The sequence below is a fragment of the Dasypus novemcinctus genome, chromosome 6, assembly GCF_030445035.2.
Source record: "Dasypus novemcinctus isolate mDasNov1 chromosome 6, mDasNov1.1.hap2, whole genome shotgun sequence".
In the NCBI taxonomy this organism is placed as follows: Eukaryota; Metazoa; Chordata; class Mammalia; order Cingulata; family Dasypodidae; genus Dasypus; species Dasypus novemcinctus.
In genome coordinates this window covers 54,530,497-54,550,285 of record NC_080678.1, presented here as the reverse complement: position 1 = coordinate 54,550,285, position 19,789 = coordinate 54,530,497, and the positions used below count along the sequence as shown (strand labels likewise).

The following is a 19,789-nucleotide window of genomic DNA, read 5'->3' as shown; positions in this document are numbered from 1 at the left end:
TAGCTCTCAAATTTTTAACTCTGATCTACTTGGAGTTAATTTTTGTGTAAGATTCAGTGAGGTAACGGTTGAGGTTCACTGTTGTGCCTATAGCTCTCCAGTTGTACCAGCACCATTTGTTGAAAAGATTATTCTTTCTGCATTGAATTTTCTTGGCACTTAGGTGAAAAATCGACCTCATTTTTAAGCAGCTTTAGTCTAGGGTTAATTTTGCCCCAGTCCTGTGGCAATACTCGCATGACTACTCTGCCTATTGCCCTGTACATTACAGCTCTCTCCATGGCAGTGTTCTGCCTCAACCTTCCTGAATCCCCATCTCTCCTCCATTCAGAGGCCACTGGGCTTGGCCTGGGCTCCCTGCTTCCTACACTGGAATTCTCTCCAGGTGTTAATCTGGGCAATTGCAGAGCCTCCTTCATGCATTTTCCTTCTCTCAGGGAGCAAGCACTGTTCTGCACTGTTGTTCTGTTGTCCAATGTCTGAAACCATTGCTTCACACCTTTTACTTTCTGTTTGTTTAAGGTAGGAGAGTAAATCAAGTCATGATTGCTCCAGAATCTTGGCATGAGGCAGAATTACTGTTAGTGTTCATGCTCCAATCATTTTTAGGGGTCAGCAAAAGAGCATTTATTGGGGATTTATGTGGGGAAGCTCTTCACATCATGGTGAATCTGATTCTGGTCACGGCCTCAACCCTGTCTTTGGCGGCAGGAAGAGCGCATGGTGCTTCCGAGGCTTGAGCCACACTTGCCACAAAGCACACGGATTCTTTCATACCACATGTCGACGTGCAGATGGGGATATTGCTCCAGTCTTTGATCCACTAGGCTAGCTTGCACCGATCACACACACACACACACACACACACACAATACCTGTCACCTCGGGTCTTCTGTAAACTCGCTTTTTTATAGTCAGGGTATAGGTCATTCATCAGTCATGTGGGTTACAATGGGTAAAAACAAAAGGGGGAGTGGTGGAAATCCTCCCTTACCTGGATGAAGGAACTTCTTGGTTGTATTCCCTTCCTCCCTTACTTTCATCATTCTTAGATGACAACCTGGAGCTAATTTCCCTGGGTTGCATTTTGGGCTGCTTTGCTTTATGACTGTAACAGTTTATTGATTAATTTCAAAAGAAATATTGGATTATGTTTTTAAACTGATCTTCTACTGTGGGCATATTAGATTATATTGGATTCATAGGTTTACTTGATTAAGTAATTATGTAAACCTCTTGTGCCATTAGGGCATTGAGTCCCCACCTTTTGGTGTGTGAGGACTCACAGATAAAAGGCATGGCAAAGGACAGAACTGAAGGTTTTTGATGTTAGAATTTTGATGTTGTAGTTTGATGCTGAAGCCTTAACCTGGAGCCCTGGCAAGTAAGCTCTCACTGGAAACAGAAGCAAGCACCAGAAAAGAGAGGAACCCTGAGCTCAAGGAAAAGAAACCTGAGAAATGGAGGAACTCAGGAAGCTTGAAACTTCGCATCTATCGGCATCCATCTTGCTCCAACACTTGGAAATAGATGTTGGTGAGGGAAGTAACTTATGCTTTATGTCCTGGTATATGTAAACTCCTACCCCAAATAAATACCCTTTATAAACATCAACCAATTTCTGGTATTTTGCATCAGAACCCCTTAGGCTGACTAATACAATGACTTCAAGAAATTAATTTTTTCAGCCTCAGTTTCCTCACCTGTAAAATGGCGATATGGAGGTAGTTGTGAGGTTTGAATGAAACACTCTACATAAAGGCTTATCGCAATGTCTGGCACACAGAACTTCTGCTAATTCTGATGCTCATTTCTCAGTGAGTGCTCACCTCCCTCAAGGTATCTCTGGCATTTGTCCTGACTGATCATTTCCTCTTTCTTGAAATATTTCTTCACTTGGTTTAATTTAAAATCTGTGAGTTCCCCTCTAACCTCACTGTCTTCTCACTGAGAAGTCTTTGGAACATAACATTCTTCAAACTCATCCAGTTTCATGGCTTTAAATACTGTCACTAAACATATTGTTTGCAAATTGTATTTCTAGCCTGGACCTTGACTTTGAAATATCTGTACCAGTATCTGTATCTACATCTGTATCTATATACTCACCTTCTTCACAAGGAAGTTTTGCTGATGTTTGCCTTTGTCTCCAGATCCATTTCCTGTCCTTCTCCTATTCCACTCTGTGCTACAGAGGCTGGAGATGGAGGTGTGGTCCCTGCAGTGTACTTTTCATAGACTCCTGTGTCAGCTGGCTTCTGGCTGAGGTTGACTCATGGGAGAGACTGGTGGGAAGTTGGGAGAGCAGAAGGCAGGGGAAGCCATGGTATTTCTAGCTTCCTTCTCTTGGCCCAGGGTGGTGTCTTGACAATGTCTCCAATCCACCAGCAAGTCCTGTCAGCTTCACTTTTTTAACATACTGGGTAGTTTACTACTGGCTCTGCTTCCACTGCCATCACCACCCTGATCCAATCATCATTAATTCTTGCTTGGATAATTGCAGTAACCTTCTATCTAGTCTCCCTGCTTCCATATTTGACCCCAGTGACCCCAGTGATCCTTCTAAACTGTAAGTCAGATCATATTGCCCTTCTAATGAAACACTGACTTCTCATCCTGGTTGGAGGAAAAGGCTAAATTTTTATCATGACCTACATTTGGCCCCCAATCAACAAACTACTGCCAGGACCTGATCTTCTACCAATCTCTATCTTATGTGTTCTCTTCCAGCTACAACGGTGTCATTGATCTTGCTCAAACCTACCAGGAATATTTCTGCCTCAGGACCTTAGCACTTGCTAAACTCTCACCCCTGAATAGTCTCTCCCCATTATCAACTTGGCTCTCAATCACCTCTTTCCTGTCTGTGAACGGATGTCACTTAACCAGAAGTCCTTCTCTGAGCACAGTATATATAACACGGCAGTCTCCTTCACTTATCCTCTTACTCTGTTTTATTGTTCTTCATAGCACTTACTGGTAGTGGAATGCTCTGTGTTCTGGGCTTCTAGGCTTTTGGCTGTGTTGCATAAAAGAATTTAAGGACATGCCATTGGGTAGCCAAGGGAGTAAAGAGTTTATTAAGAAACAATAAAACTGGAAATATGTACACGACTTGAAATATGGCTTATGGACAAGCTACAAGCCCCATGTTAGGCCTTTGTTGAGCCTTTCCTTCTCCCCTTTCCTAATGTTGGGGAGGGCCCCCAGCTGCTTGCTGTTCTGATTGGTTGTCCCCCTTTAGCACACAGGGGGCCAATGGGGAGGCCTGCTGTTTGGAGGAATTCATGGCTGGAAAGAGTTCCAAATGGGACCTTGTGGTCAGGGTGTCTTCCCGCTTTTCCTGGGTTTGTTTTCAGTAGCAGGGGAGTTGCAGGCAGCGTCTCACAGACTTGTTCTCTGCTGGGTCCCAGCAGAGGGTCTGTTTTCCCTTTTTCCCTTTACTAATGTGCCTCAAGTCCCCCCTCAAAGAGTTTACACCCTAATTCTTGGCCATCTCCTATGTTATATAGTTATTTGTTGATAGTGTGTCTCTTCCCATTAGAATGAAAGAGCCAGAGGAAAAGTGGCTTGTTTGGTTGGCTGCTATACTCCCAGTGTCTTAATAATTACCGGCACCTAATGGCGCTCATTGTAGTTTTTGTTGAATGAAATGTTCAATAAATAACATGCATATACTAAAACTATTCTATTTCTTCCGTTCTGTTTTCATCTCGGTAAATAATACTAGGTATTACAGCCATGCTTTGTGTCAGGCAAAACTCTAAGCGATTTAGATGGAGTAAACAATTTATTTTCATTTCTAGAGCCCGAACCCTCTGTGCGAGGCACAGAGAGCACCAGAAGTACAGGAGAACCTGGGGCAGAGCGGAGGCAGCCCCCTATGTGACCGGGCTGGTGTGACGTGGGGCAGCCAGGCTCGCCCCTCTCCCGCGACTGTGCTCCCTGACCGCCCCGCCTGGGGGCGCCCAAGTTCTGCTCCCGTCCAGGAGGGAGCCTGAGGAGGAGCTCACAGCGCATGCTCCCTCCAGGCCGCTGGAAGCTTTGAAACTGCCGCGCTCGGCGGGGCCGGAGTCTCTTGACAATGCGCGGCCGCCCGCTGCTCTGATTGGCTGCTGCAGTAGCCTGGGCGGGTCCAAGCGTCTGCCCTAAAGGCGTGGGGTCTCGTCATCCCCTCCAAGGCTGTCCCCGCTCTCGGGCCGGGCCGCCGCGGTCACTGCAGCTTTGGACAGCGGCCGGGTAGGACGGCTCCGAGGTGAGTGCGTCCCGGCCTCGCCTGCAGGCGCGGAGGCGGCGTGGGAGGCCGCGCCCCGCCGCCGGGGGACCTGCTGGGGGCGCGCGTGGTCCCAGGGTGCTCACCCTCCGCGCACCTGAGCCTCCGCTGGCCGCGGGACCCTCCGCTGTAGGACCCCGAGCGTCCTGCCTGGCGTCCCGAGCACCCAGAAGGCGAGGCTCTGCAGTTGCCCGCCCTTCTTCGCGCGGTCTTGGTTTCCCTGTGCAGCCCGAGTCCCCAGAATGGGGCGCGCCAGGATCCCTGATTTCCAGCTCCTCTTCGTTCTCCTCCTTCCTGCTTGCTATTAGGTCCCGCAGATACGCTGCTGACCTCTCCACTTGTTAGCCAAGGCGTGATTCAGAGCAGACTTTAGCCTCAGTACTGGTTACAATCCTGGCGATACTGCTGTTTCATCAAGTGGTACTTTACTCCCGGCTCTTAAGTGGATAAACCTCAGTTTGCTGAAAAATAGGTTTAACGGTACTGCATTGATTTGGTGGAATAATTGACATAATGCGTTGGGAGCGCTGCCTGCGGTCGTGGTTCTGCATAGCAGGAGTTTAAATGAGAGCCATATTAATTTTGAACAGCTCTACTGAAGCATAAATGATATATAATAGCAGAACATAATGCATAATGGAAGTGTACAATTTTAATAATTTTGACATACACATGAACTTGTGAAATCAGCAGTACAATCAAGATGATGAACATCTATCCCTCACCCCCTCATATTTTCTCATGCTCGTTGGCTTTCCTCCCCTGCTAACCCTCCTCTCATGAGGTGACCATTGACATACTTTCTGTCAAAGTGAGATTATACAGTATGTTTCCTTTTTTGCCTCACTTATTTCACTCACCATAATTATATTGACATTCATCCATGTCTTTGTCTTGATAAATAGTATTTCAATATATTAATATACCACAATTTGCGTTCTATTCACTATTGATGGGCATTTGGATTTTACCATTTTTTGGCTCTAACATAAAAAAGCTGCTATAAACATTTTTATACAAGTCTTAGACATACATTCATGCATCTTTTTAAGTGAGTAAATTTATTTAAAAAGGAAAAAGGACTGGACTGTAGTCCCAGTTTTGCCACCAACCGCCTGAGCATGCTTGGGAGAGTCTTTACTTCACCTTTAACATCCCCAAGGTCTTGCTACACTGTGGTTTTGAGTCATAGCCAGAGACTAGATGGTTTTGTTGGTGGTCGGAGGGACTCAGGAGGAGACAGGACTGTCCTTCCCCCTCTGCTTCTCTTTCAGGCTCTCTCTCCTTTCATTTCACTTTCTTCCGGAGTTGACATATTTGAATCCTGCCCCATCACTCCGGCAAGATAGTGGGAGGCAAGAGCTAGTATTGTCCCAATTTAAGTGGAAGGGAAGAGGTGGAAGGTAAATAGACTGGAATTTTGCAGATCTCCCCTTTTCTCACTCTGTCTACTTCTGAGCCCTCCTGTCTGTTATTTTTTCAGGAATGAGCTTGACATTGTAGTCAATTATTAACAGGTGCAAGTGTGTAGAGGGGGATGGTGAAGGTAGAGGTGGAGTTGTTCCTAGTATAATGTTTATGTATTTTTGGCTTCACTATATGGCCATAGAAATCTGTTTCATATTTGCCTAGGGTATCTGTGGGTGCCTTTTCAGAACTTGTTACAGGAGCACAATTCTGCCCTTGTAATATCATGTAGTAAAGTTTCAGCAATTAATAATGGACTGTTTTATACAGAATGAAAATGTGGTTCTTTGCGTGGGTGGTCTCGTTGATCCTTGGAACTGTGCAATGCCAGCAGGCCACAGGGAAGCTGACAACTGTGGATCCTGAAGCATTTATGAATGTGGTAAGTGTTCAAAGTTACCTGCTTTTAAAATGCCTTTGTGACAAGCGTTATTTCCTAAAATCCATTTGTGTGGCCTAAGTTTTGCCACCAACTCTAATCTCCATCTATCTCATATGCTTTTTACTACCTCTGAATCTTAGATTCAGTTTGCTAATTTTTTTTTAACCAGGTAATATGTGTTCACAAACCCCCTTTTATTGTTAAGACTTGATACTTCTCCATAAGGAAAAATCATTTTCATTAATTCATTTCCTTTTCAAGTTACACTACACTGGTTTTAAAAAAACAACTAAAAGTGTCAAATGTTTGCAAGAATGTTACTATTGAATGCTAGTTTTAGAATACATTGAACAGAGTTGTGATTAAGGATGTCCAGGGAACACAGTTCAGTTTCAAAATCTTAGGTATCTGAAAAAAAATTTATTAGAACAAATATGCAAAAATAATGTCGTGATTATTTAAAACATCTCAAAGTTAGTAATTTTAAGTAAACAAGATCTAGGCATGCCTCATTATGGTGTAAAATATGGGAAAATACTGTTATTAAAGAAAACAACTTGAAAACATGATTAGCAACTTTGAGATCAATTCATATTGAGCGATGAGAGTTTGACTGGACATCAGGATCTTAAAGTTAAGTCTTTTTTACATGCAAATATTTCAGAAATCATTCCACCCTACCTTCCTTTTATTATTCTTCCTTGTAAGAATGATAAAATTAAAACCTTGCAGTTGTTTATGGTCACTTACTCATTTACCTGAAGTTTTCTGTATTATTGAGTTATCCCTATTCCACTGAGGTCCTGATTAATGTAAAAGGAAAAAAAAATTGTGCCTGATATTGTTGAGCAGACAAGGATAACTTTATTCAAAGATGACTGTAGGAATGGGATCCTAGAACCTAATGTCCTCAGAAGGACAGCAGGGTTTTTAAGGGCTGAGGGAGCTAGTGGGAACGTAGTTGGAGGACATTAAGGGGGTTGCTCACTGGGATAGGATGTTGGCTACAGTTACAGCAGAGCAAAAATTCAAAAACAATTGATTTTTAAAAATAAAGTCTGGAGAATATCATTGGCTTTTGTCTTCTCCGTTGTTTTTTATTATGGGAGACCTTATCCGATTCTGTCCATAGCATTGCCATTGTTCTTTTTCTCCACAGAGTGAAATGATCTCTTACTGGGGATTCCCTAGTGAGGAACATCTAGTTGAGACAGAAGATGGATATATTCTTTGCCTTCACTGAATCCCTCATGGGAGGCAGAACCCTTCTGAGAGAGGTAAGGTGTTTTCCTGGGAGAGAAGAAAAGCTCTTAAAAGTAATCATGCTGCTGAAATTTGGCTGGTTTTTATGGCAGTAACTAACTTGAAATGACTTCAAATGAGATTATTTTTAGACCAATGTACTAAAAGTGTTATATTTCTGTTATATTCATGCAAGGCATACAAAATACTTCATCTTTTAAAGAAGTAAGGACAAGAGTCACCTGGTTTCATAATTTGTTTGAGACTTCAAATTGAATTTGTTTGAGCCTTGACCAGAATCTCTTTCCTTTGTTATAGGGAAGCAGAAAGCATCTTCTTGAGTGAATTCCTTTGAGCATTAAATAGCTTAGGTAATACATTTGCAGAGTTCAGAAATCAAGGAGAACTCCTTCCCATCTCATTCCCCATCTCCCCCATTTCTTGTGTATTCTTTCAAAATCTCTTCTTGTATATAAAAATGAATACAGAGATTCTCATTTTCCTTACCTTCATTTATATGAAAGATGTTACATAAGACACACTAATTTATTCCTTGATATATCTTTGTGATCTTTCTGTACACTATGTAGAATGCTTCATCATTCATTTCTACAGATACATGGTATTCTGCTGGGCACCGATATCAAGGTTTATTTAGCAAGTGTTCAATTAATGGACATTTGGGCTATTTCCAGTTTTCTGCTAATAAATATTGCTGCAGTAAATAACCTTGTATGTGTGCAAGATTATAATATTGGATTTCTAGAAACAGGCATTTTTTGGAGATAGAGGTTGTAAACATTAGTAGTTTTGATAGTTATTGTTAAATTATTTCCATACGAAGTTGTCCTGATATTTATTCTCCCTAGTAATATATGAAAGTTCTTCTGTGTGTATGTGTGTGTGTTTGTGTGTGTTTCTCATTTTATAACTGAAGCAAAACTGCCATTTCCAATGCAGATTCAGGAATTTTAGTCAGTTTACTTGAAACTGTTGGGATCTGATCCTTATTCATTCATCTTCCCAGAAGTAGCTTATTCTTTAACATTTTCTGTTTCTACAAACTTTCTCTGGGAAATTAAGGTTGAGAGTAAGGTAAGTATCTCTTATTTAAAATTTGATATGATCAGAAGGGCCACCTAAGGGCCTTCTTTTGCCTCAATTCCTTCCCAAATTATTATTCAAAGCAAATTTAAAAGCCTTCTGTGTTAATGCAACCTTTGTATTATTCTCTACTTTTTTTCATAATCTGATTTACCCTTTTCCTACCCCTCCTCCCAATAAATCCTAGCTGTAAAAGGCTTTGATAATTCTTATGTTCACAAGACACCCGATGGCTTCTTGAAATTTAATTTCTAACTCTTTTATGTGTACATGTTCTAAGATTCCTTCTTACAAACATGTTACCAAATGAGTGGTGGGTTGCACTGAGGACTTGTAGTTTTTCTTCTCGCTAAAACACACAAGTGCCGCAGGAATGAAAGACTTGCACACCAAAATTTATATGCAGGGAGGGCCCTGTCTGGTTTATTTCTCTTGCTTATGTATCATGTATTTTTGGATTCAGCCAAGGGCTGTGTTTAAAATTAAATTGCCCAAGGATGTTTTGTCTTAGAACAAGAAACCTTGTCTCTAGACTCACATCCTATCTAGCGGCAGAAAGGGCAAGAAGAAGTCATTTTCAAACTTCAAACATAAAGAGATAGCTTGTGCAGAGATAAGCAAGGACAGAGCTATTTTTCAATGAAGCAAGAACAGATGAGCTTTCATAAATCATTTAACCATGCCCTTGCCGAGATGTTGGAACTAATGCCCACATCTCCCCCCTTTCTTTTTGAAGAAACTTTTCTACTTGAGTAGCCACATATACAGTGGCCAGGTATTCATAGCATTGTGTGGTATGTTTCCATAGTTGGAAGAAGCATTGGTATCCTATAACTATAAAAATACAGAGACAAATTAATCTTCCTATTGTGGCCCACCATTTAAAATTTAGATTGGAAAACCATCTTAAATGGTTTTGCCACTGTAACTGTTCAACTAAGATATTTAATGTGATTTGTTGAGTTTGATTTTTTAATTTTCATAATTGCCGCCTTAATTGGAGATGGAAAGTTTCCACTTCATCCAATAGATGAGTGGAGAAGGCACTTTGAAGGTGTTTTTATATTTGGTTCCAATTATGTTGGGTGCCATTCCACTTTAAAGGAGTGACACAAATGTTAGAATGCCTCCAGTCAATTTCATGTATTAGTGGCCCTCCTGGAGGACCCAGTATCCTCCTATTCATGTTGAATCCTTTGAGGATAATGGGGCCTCAGGATTCCACCAGGAGGTGAGGGCAAATACCGGACCTGTTATATGGGCCCAAAAACTGTGATTAGCACTGCAGGGGTTAACAGACATAAGCATAAGCAATATGTTCATTTTCCATGTTCCCACCTTAGCTGAAGTAGCAGACTTCTGTGAAATAAGCTACAAAACTATTTTTAGGCATCTTAGGGCACCCAACTCCTGCCATAAGAGCTTATGCTTGGTTGCCCAATTATTTAAGACTCCCCATGTATCCAGTTCATTTCCTTGGGGCGATAGTGGTCGATTGCAGGTTGAGCGCTTCCAGGCTTGGTATTGGCTTGTGCTGCAGATTCTATCAGGCCATGGTATGGTTTTACGTGCTTTGGTTTTATGTGCTTTCCTAGGGAGAGAACACTTGCATACCATTCTCCCCATGCTGAATAAATTTACTGGAGCATGCCAATATTAGCCTCTTGTCCATCCAGGAGTTTGTATAACACTTTAGGGTAAATTTTTATAATTGTTATTTGAAAATGTTCTGCTGCTGTATACCATCCTCACTGCAATTTAAAAAAATAAAGTATATAAGGCTATTTGTATGACATCCTTTGGACTGGTTAGACCCTAACACCCTATTCCCCCTTTTTTGTTTTGTAAGCATAATTTTAAGGTGGAGTGAGATGATTTTGTCAAAAAAATTATTTGTTAACATAATATTATTAATATAATGAAATAGGGTTAAACCTACAGGTTTTTTATACAGTTAGGTTTTTGTTTTTAGTCTAGGATAGATGATTGGGTTGTGCACACAGCTTTGGGAAAGTGCTGTAAAATTTACTGTTGGCTTGTTCACATATGAATGCAGCTGGCTTGACTTGCCTAAGGAGATATCAGAGAAAGCTTCAAGAAATTTTAAAATAAAGTGATAGTGACATAATTGGCTATTAATTTTTGTAATAAATTAAGACTATTTAGGGTTGCTCCACACAGAAGTGGTGTTACTTTAATTTATGAGAGCTTACTGTTATATATCACCCTGTGGCAGTTTTTAATGTGAATTGGACAAGTATGAGTTAAAGTATCTGCCTTGTGGCAGCTTTTAGTGTAACTCAGATGAGTATGAGTTAAAGCGTTCACGTTTTGATTTTTAAGTAGAGAGAGAGGTTTTTATGATATATATAATTTTTAATAATTAAAATTACGATTAACAGCATTATATATTTTTAATATTATGTTGGAACATTATTACATTTTCAGGAATTTTGTATACTCTTTAAGTATTCATATGAACTTTTTACTCATACAACTTTAACAGAGGGTTAAAGAATCCTTTTAATTTTAGAATACTTTTAAATATTGTTCATTTAACTTATATCATATTAAATGAACTTAACATTTTATTACTTTTTTTTTTTTAAGGTAAAAGAACAAATCCTCTGCACAAGCCTGAAATAAAAGATATTTTTCAAGATCTGACTTTGGGAAAGCATGTTTGAACATTATGTTTTGTTAAACATGATAAGACTTGTTTTTTTTAAAACAGCCAAAGACATGATATGGTTAAAGTACAAGGAGCTATTTTGATAAAAGAGACTCTTGTACACTGATTAATCAAGAGAAAAACTCTTTGTAAACTTTTGCTAAAACAGATTAATGTCTTAAGAAGCGCTGAGAAAGAACAAAATTTAGATTTGTATTAGTAGACTGATACTAAAGCTTTTAAAACTTGATAGACCCATCAAATCTAAACTTCATCTACAAAAATTTCTTTTCCGCACACCTTCTGTACGTCTTATATTCATTCAGGTTTTGTCCTAAATTTTGCTCTTTTTTAATAACTAGTCATTTTATCTTAGGCCAAAATTATTTTCTGTTTCCTTAATAATAAAAACACGTTCTGTACACCCTACATACGTAAGTTACCAAAATGATTTTCAAAACTGTCTCTAAGCAAATTTCTTACAACGTAGTTACCATCAACACTAACAAATGTTAAAATAATGATTCAATTTGGTTATATGCAAATACAACTTTATTTCAAATACCTAGTAGCACGCAATATTACAAATAGCTTTTTAGAGGGGAGCTGGCAGGGGAGGTTGGCTGCCGATAACTTTTCTTGCTATGAAGTTACTTGTATTATTATCAATTCAGTTTCTGTTTAATAATGGATTTTTGGAATTAGCTATTTAAACACTTTAATTCAAACAATGCTTCCACAAACTTCTTATAATTATTCATAACCACATGGACTGTATTTACTTTATCTTAAGACAAAATTTACCTTCACAGAACACATTTTTTCACTGAATGCTACCACAATACTTTTTACAGCTTGCTGTATGCATTCATGTTTTATCCTGTGTATTTCCATTTTGATTTTATGAAAACTAGCCATTTTATTTTAGGACAAAACACACCTTTCTGAACAAACATCAAATTTCAGTTAGCATTCCAACAAACTCTTTACTTTTTTTAGTATTCCTCTGAGTTTTACATTCTTCACTTTATCCTGTGAAGAAAAATAAACTATTCATTTCATTTGAGGCAAGAACTATTTCTTATGAAGAAACTTGTAGAAATTTCATTAATCAGGACTTACAATTTTTATCATTGTAGAGCTCTGATTAGCATTTATACTTATCTCTTAATATAAGCTTTTATTTATTTTTAGGGCATTTGAATAGAGCTCTTTTAGGAATTTTTATTTATTTTACCATCTGGAGGTGTTAAAATATTATCTGACATTGAGCAAAGAGACAAATACAAAAGCAATGATAACACACTAACAGAAACAGAAAGTTTACAATTTGACTCATAATTCTAGGTCTAGAGTTCCCATAATTCAAAACCTAAGATTCCCTTGTCAGGGAAGTACGAACAAAAGGTCTGTACTGCTTGAAGCATTGTAGTAATTTATCGTTCTTTCATTTTACAATTAGCTGCTTTCAAGAGTTGTTGTAAAGTGTGGAGATAGATCTCCTAGTTGCTTTGATAATGTATTTCCCATGTTATACTAGTGTCTGCGATCAGCTTACCTCTCTCAGGGCAGCTGATGTCCTATCTGTGTAGGATGCATGGTTTGGACAAATGTCACTACGCAGACATGTTCTTGTGACTGAACCCAGGGAGCAGCTTACCTCAAGGGTGGCTGTGATCACTGGCAGCAATGAATGTCGGGACTGTAGTTCCACTGGGCTGTTCCCAGGGGCTGTCCCAAAAAATGCCCCTCAGCTGGGGGAAAATCAGCTGTCCCACTTTGGGCACCAATTGCTGTGGGAATGAAAAACTCACACACCAAAAGTCATGTGCAGGGAGGTCTCTGTCTGGTTTACTTCTCTTGCTTGTATATCATGTATTTTTTTTATTTAGCCAAGGGCAGTGAGTAAAGATAAATTTCCCAAGGATGTTTTGTCTTGGAACAAGAAACCTTGTCTCTAGACTCACATCCTATCTAGTGGCAGAAAGGGCAACAGGTGGCTGTTTTCAAACTTCAAGCACAAAGAGATAGCTTGTGCAGAGATAACCAAGGACAGAGCTATTTTTGCTCTAAAGCAAAAAGAGATGCGCTTTAATAAATCATTTAACCATGCCCTTGGTGAGGTGATAGAACTAATCCCACACACAAGCGTATATTTTATGCCAGAGGGAGCATATTATCTTTTTTTCCTTCCTTCCCTTTTTATTTTTAAACCCTAGTACACGGTATATACTGATTTCTGATCCCACATTTAGAAAAATATATATTGATATTGTTTAATGATATTTTATTATAATCATTAATTGATGATTATAATCAGTAATGTGAGTTATTGTTGAGAGGCCAGGACCTCAGTAAAACATGCTAAGGGAATGTGGCTCCTCTTTTCCTATCCTCCTCCAGGCTTTTCTCTCCATACAGTAATTAAAGCAAATGATGCTACCTGCCCTACAGATGTGTTTATTGCTCCTGCCACATGGTCAGGTGCCTTGCCATGGAATACTAAGAAAGAAAATTCTTGATTTGCTCCCAGATGGCAGGAAGAAAAGTTAGGAGACCTCAGTTCTATATATTGGTCTGCAGCCAACTGCTTATCTGCTTTCATCTCTGTGAACCTCAGATTCTTCAACTGTGAAAACAGTTACTTGGCCAGGACAATCTCAAAGTTCCCCTTTAGTCATCTTCACTCTCAGGTCTCATGGGTTTTCTCCCCTCTCCTCCCTTCCTCCCTTCCTCCACCTGCCCCTCTCTCTTTCTTTCTGGGTGGGTATGTGTGTGTGTTTTGGGGGGAGGGAGGTTGATACATTGGTCTCCAGAATGGGGAGCTTAAACCAAGAGTAGCCTGAGCTAAATCTGTTCATATATTAGTGCCCCCAAATGCCTACTCTGTTCTGAAGAGGCCTCTCTAGTTGGGTGATCAGTGACATGTATATAACTCCTGCTGTGAGATCAACTCAGAGGGAAGTTTTAAAGGGAATGTGTGAGAAAGGGGTGAGTAATCTAAGGGAATGAGTGATTTTCCTTAGACCTGAATAGGTACTTCTCTGAGGGTTTGCAATTCCTTGACTTCAGGCAGTACATGAGATTGAGGGTTTTAATTGTCCTTCAGCTCCCATCTGAATTGTCCTTCTCTCCTATTTGGGAGTGGTGGTGTTACTTTGGCTCTTTTAAGACCAAAGAGACAAAAAATATCCTGAAGGTCCTTCAGTCCTAGAGTGGCATCAAGAACTCATGGGACTCATCTCCTCATCCAGGCCACTCCTGACTTGGCCGGCTATTAATAGCACTGCTGTCCCTCTAATGACCTGGACTGTAAACTACAGAATATTTCTTCACTCCCATCTTTAAGTAGCTGTCAAGTTCCTCTCTAGCCTGCCCGTGTTATATGCTTCAATTCACCCCACCCTTTACTTTCCCTGCCCAGCATCTAGCTTAGGCTTTTGTTCACAGGGCACTAGAAAGAAACCAAGAGACTTGAACCATTTCCATTTGTGAGGCTCCCCATACATTAAGAAATACAAAGAAATTTCCAAATAGGACTATAGAAATTCAGTCTGCTTGTAATTTAGAAAAGCAGTGCTTTTAATACACACAAATATAATGCTATATATCTGTACAATTTATAAGAGAATTGGAATTTGTATTAAAGCATTATTCATTTACCTGTACCTCATTCAGCATGGAACTTGATGTGACAGCTATAGTGATGGTCTTTCAGTCCTGCCTCAGTGGGCCTCTCTGACTATCTGTAACCTCACTTGGAGATCATTAGAGACTTCTCATGAGCAGAGGGTTGGTCCGTGGCCCAGCTCTGTGTCCTCTTAGCAGCTCTGCTCTCCTCTCTGACAGACTCCCTGTTTGTTTGTTTGTTTTCTTTGTGCCTGTTAAGCTTCTCAAAGCCCAACTATAATTATGTGATTGGGCCATTCAACAATCTTCAGGGCCCTAATAAATGAAGATACCCACCTTTACTTACTTTCTTTCCCTCTAGCTGTTGTCTGTGCCATTCATCCTTTCTACGTAGTAGTAGAACTTTAAAATTCACCATGTTCATGATGACAGTGATTACTGTGATAGGCTGTACTGTCTATGGTGACCTACTCTGTAGGGGTAAGAATCTCTCTCAAGGTTTTTTGAGGAATGCTTGAGAACCATTGATTTTCAATTGTGTTTACTCATTATCGAAGAAATATTATTTATTAGTTGTATAGGTTTTAATTGGTGCCAGAGCAAAATTATAAATAGTGTAAGTGAAGTTGGGTCTGTTATATTAATAAATATTTTTAAAAAATGATTCCCTGGAATTCTCAAATCCAAATAAATTATTTCTTCTTGCTAAACTTCCCCCTGGACTGCAGCTGGTCACACACCACTGGAACGATGCCTACCATCCTCGGTCCTATCATTTTTTCCCCCCCAGATGAGACATTTTATTTGTGTGTACATATTACATCCCAGAAAAAAAATCCCAGGATTTTCTTTCCTGTGTGCTTTCACCTTGCTTCCCTTTTGATCCATGATACCAGTTGATGCCGTCAGTACAAAGAAACAAAACTGACAGATGGGAGCAGATTATTCTGCCATTTTTCCAGATCTTTGAGTTGCACATCAAATCTGGGGCTAATCACTCTGCACTTGTTTAACCTGCCTGTGAGTTTCACAACAATTTTCCCAACCTTCTGATCATAAATGATTTCAAATTTGCCAGTGTAGTCTTGCTTCATCATCACAGTTAGAAACCAGCTGATGGCGGCGGATTTGGCCCAGTGGATAGAGCATCCATCTACCACATGGGAGGTCCATGGTTCAAACCCCGGGCCTCCTTGACTCATGTGGAGCTGGCCCATGCACAGTGCTGATATGTGCAAGGAGTGCCGTGCCATGCAGGGGTGTCCCCCACATAAGGGAGCCCCATGCGCAAGGAGTATGCCCCGTAAGGAGAGCTGCCCAGCATGAAAGAAAGTGCAGCCTGCCTAGGAATGGTGCCGCACACACGGAGAGCTGACATAACAAGATGATGCAACAAAAAGAAACCCAGATTCGAGTGCTGATGACAACAACAGATGCAGACAAAGAAGATGCAGCAAATAGACACAGACAGCTGGGGGGGGAGGGGAGAGAAATAAATAAATCTTTAAAAAAGAAACCTGCTGATGATTTGGAAGCACAGCATGATAATAATCTGGCAGTTCTCTCACTGAACATCACCCAGGATGTTCATGTACACCATTGTATTGGATTGGAAAGGTGGCAGAAAGACTCTGTCTTTTTAAAAATAATAATTCTTTCCATCCTTCCAGGCTCAGCTTGAATGCCAACTCTCCCTGATTGCTCAAGTGAAGAGGAAACCCCTTCCTCTGATCAAATGAATGCCTCTTGAGATGCTTCTCTTTTTCTGCTTCAGGGTTGACTTGCTTGTGTACCTCTCCTTCGCCAAAACTTCTCCCTACAGCAATTTTGAAGGCAGAGACTGGGAGATTTTTGTAGCCTTCCTAGCTCCTAGCAGCCCCTGAGCATGGCAAGCCTTACCACAAGTCATATCAGGGCACACTTTGGAAACCTAATGAAAGCAATGGACATTAAGTAATTTAAATTTTTTCTGTCATCATTTATTTCATCTTTCTTTCACACCATATGCCATACTCTGAGTTAAATGCTATGGGCACAGCAGGAAAGAAGATAGACAAAATCACTGCCTCCATGGAGCTTAATGATCATGCTGACTCTGGCTGGTGGTGGAGAGAAAAGCATTCTGAAGAGGGATGGTTCCTTCCCTGCTCTGTGGTGCAGGTGTCATTGGGTTCACTCCTGCAGAGGGTCCTCCCTTTGCAGCAGGACGACTGTGTAAGATGAGGCTGCAAGAAGCAGCAGAGGGTGCAGGCTCCTGAAAGCTGCTTGTGTAAGTGCAAAGTGCTGGACTCTGGGGTCAGTGCAGATTGTTAAATGAGTCCTCATACAGCTTGACATAAGTATCTTACTATCTTTATTTTATAGATGAGAAAGCCCAGCTTTCCAGGGGCTAAGTAACTTGTCTAACTTGGTTGACAGTGAATAAGGGGTTCACATGGGCTCTGGACTAAGTTCCTAGCCTCTCAAAATTTTCTTGCTCTTTGCCCTGGTAGAACCACAAGGTAGTCTCATGGACAGGCTTCTATTGTTTAAATTTCTAGCCAGAAGAGAATTAGAGATAGGTTTTCCTTCTCATTTACTCTAGTGGTTAAAAGACCAGTGGTTAAAGCAAGGGGTTTGAAAAGTGGAGGCTGGCGTTTCAACTGTGGCTCACTCCCAGCACAGGGCTCCAGGGCAGGCTACTTACTGTCTCCAGGTGTCAGTTGCCTCATCCTCAAAGCCAGTCGATTATACCATCTTCCTTCTAATGTAATCCATATATAATACAGTGCTTGCACAAAATTGGTAACATTTAGGGTAAATACTAGTAATAAGGACAATTCACCAGGTACCAGAATTTCATCTTGAGTAGGTGGAGCAGGCTCAGGAATCCCCTTCAGTCCCAGAGCTTATATCTGAGGCTTCTCATCATAGTTACTTGTTTAGTGTTTTTAGCTGGTTTTTGGGGCCAGCACTTCAAAATTAGAATTAGGCTGTAAAAGTGAATTCACTAGCCTCCTTCTTAGCCTGTTTTAGGGATGGTTGAACCAGCCCTTGAGTTTCAGGTTTGTGCAGAGCTGAATGTTTACTTTGATAGATAGCAAGTCTTCCTGACATGTTCAGACTCACAGACCATTGCAGAGAGGTGTGTTTTGGGGCAAATCATTGCATTTCTCAATACAAAGTAACATAATGTGTGTGAACCATAAGCAACGTCCTTGTTGCCCTTTTGGTTCAACCCTGTCATTGCAGGGGACAGGGGATCCTTAAGCTCTGGGTTATAAGGCTTCTTCTAAATTAGCAAGGTGCAGGCCTTTTCCTCTGCTATCTCAGAGCACATGAACCTGGGCTGTCAGGCTGGGGAGGGAGCTGTGGTTCCAAGTAAGATAAAGACCTCAGCTGCATCAGTGTCCTCTGGGGAACTATTTTGAAAATATAGATTCTTGGACCTCATCTATGAGCCTCTGGACATGGGTTCAGGAAGCTGAGTACTTAACAAGCTGCCCAGGTGGGTCTGGTGATCAGCCAGGATAGGAACTACTGGGTAGACTCTGAAAAAAATGCTTGTACAACCAAGATATAGTACACAGTTTCATAAAGGGCTTTGTTCCCTCACGCCCACACAGGGGATGTCAGGATTTAAGAACCCTGAGGGTAGATCGAGGCAAGGAGGCTGAGAGGGACTTGTGGGGATCTGACACCCCCTTGAAGACACACCCCAGCCTCTCTCTTCTTTGGAGAGGCCATGTAGTGTGTAGTTAAAGCCAGGTCTAAGAGTCATGCCACCTGCATCAGAATCTTGGTTCCACCTTTGCTGGCTTCATGTCCATGGACAGCTTATTTATCCCCTTGTTCCTCAGAGTCCTTTTCTGCAAGATAGGGATACAAACTGATCTCCAGGTATATTAGTTTTCCTAGCTTTGCTGAGAAAAATACCACAAACTTAGTGGCTTTAAACACAGTTTCTCATCTTACAATTTTGGAGGTCACAAGGCATAAATCAAGGTGACAGCAGGGCTGTGTTCCTTTAGTAGGCTCTAGAGGAGACCCTGTTCCCTGGTCTTTTCCTGCTTGTAGAGACTGCACACATTCCTTGGCTTGTAGACCATCATTCCAAGCCCTGGTTCCATTGTCACAGCTCATTTTTCTGACTTTGATCCTCTTGCCTCTATCTCATAAGGACCCTTGTGATTACAATGAGTCCTTCTGGACATCCCAGGATGCTCTCTCATCAGGATACTTAAGTCAGTCATATCTGCAAAGTCCCTTTGCAGATGTAAGTAATTCTGGGATTTGGAAGTGGACATCTTTGGGGATCCAGGATTCAGCATACCGTGCCATCTCTGAAGCTTGTCATGTGGCTTGTTTGAGATAATGTGTGAAAGTCCTTACAGGGAGCCTAACACATAGTGAACACTTGGTGTGGTCTTACTGTTACTACAATTTTCTGAATTAAAGAATGTCACTTCATTTTATCTTCCTTTATAGTGCTAATACTATTTTATATTATATGTTTACTATGATCATCAGCGGCTATTTTTGTTTTAAATCTTTGATAGGTATCAGGCACTCTATCATCCCCCTTTAGGAAAGAACACCTGTATTTCAGAGAGGTAGAATAACTCCTACAAAATTTCACAGCTAGTAAAAGCCAAAGCCTGCCTTAGGCTTACAGCTGTATTTTTACCCCTACTCTTGACCTACTGCTTACTTTTCCTTTTGGTTTTTCCCTGGAGCACAATGTGGTGTTTGCAACCTTTTGAGAGTATGATGGAGCCTTGTTGAGACAAGTGTTGTGGTGGAGAAGGGCAGGAGCTTGGGAGGCAGGAGGAACTTCCCCACTCACCCAATCAACTTCTTCCTGTGGCTTGTGGCTGCAGCAGATTCAGTTTTGGAGCCTGAGTAATGCCCTCTTCACCTCCACCCACATTTGGGCCAAACCAGGTGGTCACCATCGTGCTACTTCTCTTTGCCAACTCTGTGCTAATGACTTACATGACCTGGATAAGGTCCCTTGCCATCTCTGGACCAAGAAGTGATC

At 41.0% G+C, this 19,789-nt stretch overlaps 1 pseudogene; it reads left to right on the top strand.

The window, feature by feature from the left end:
* The first annotated feature begins 4,157 nt into the window (after positions 1-4,157).
* The window catches only part of LOC101426710 (lysosomal acid lipase/cholesteryl ester hydrolase-like), a 44,824-nt pseudogene continuing 29,192 nt past the window's right edge, over positions 4,158-19,789 (top strand).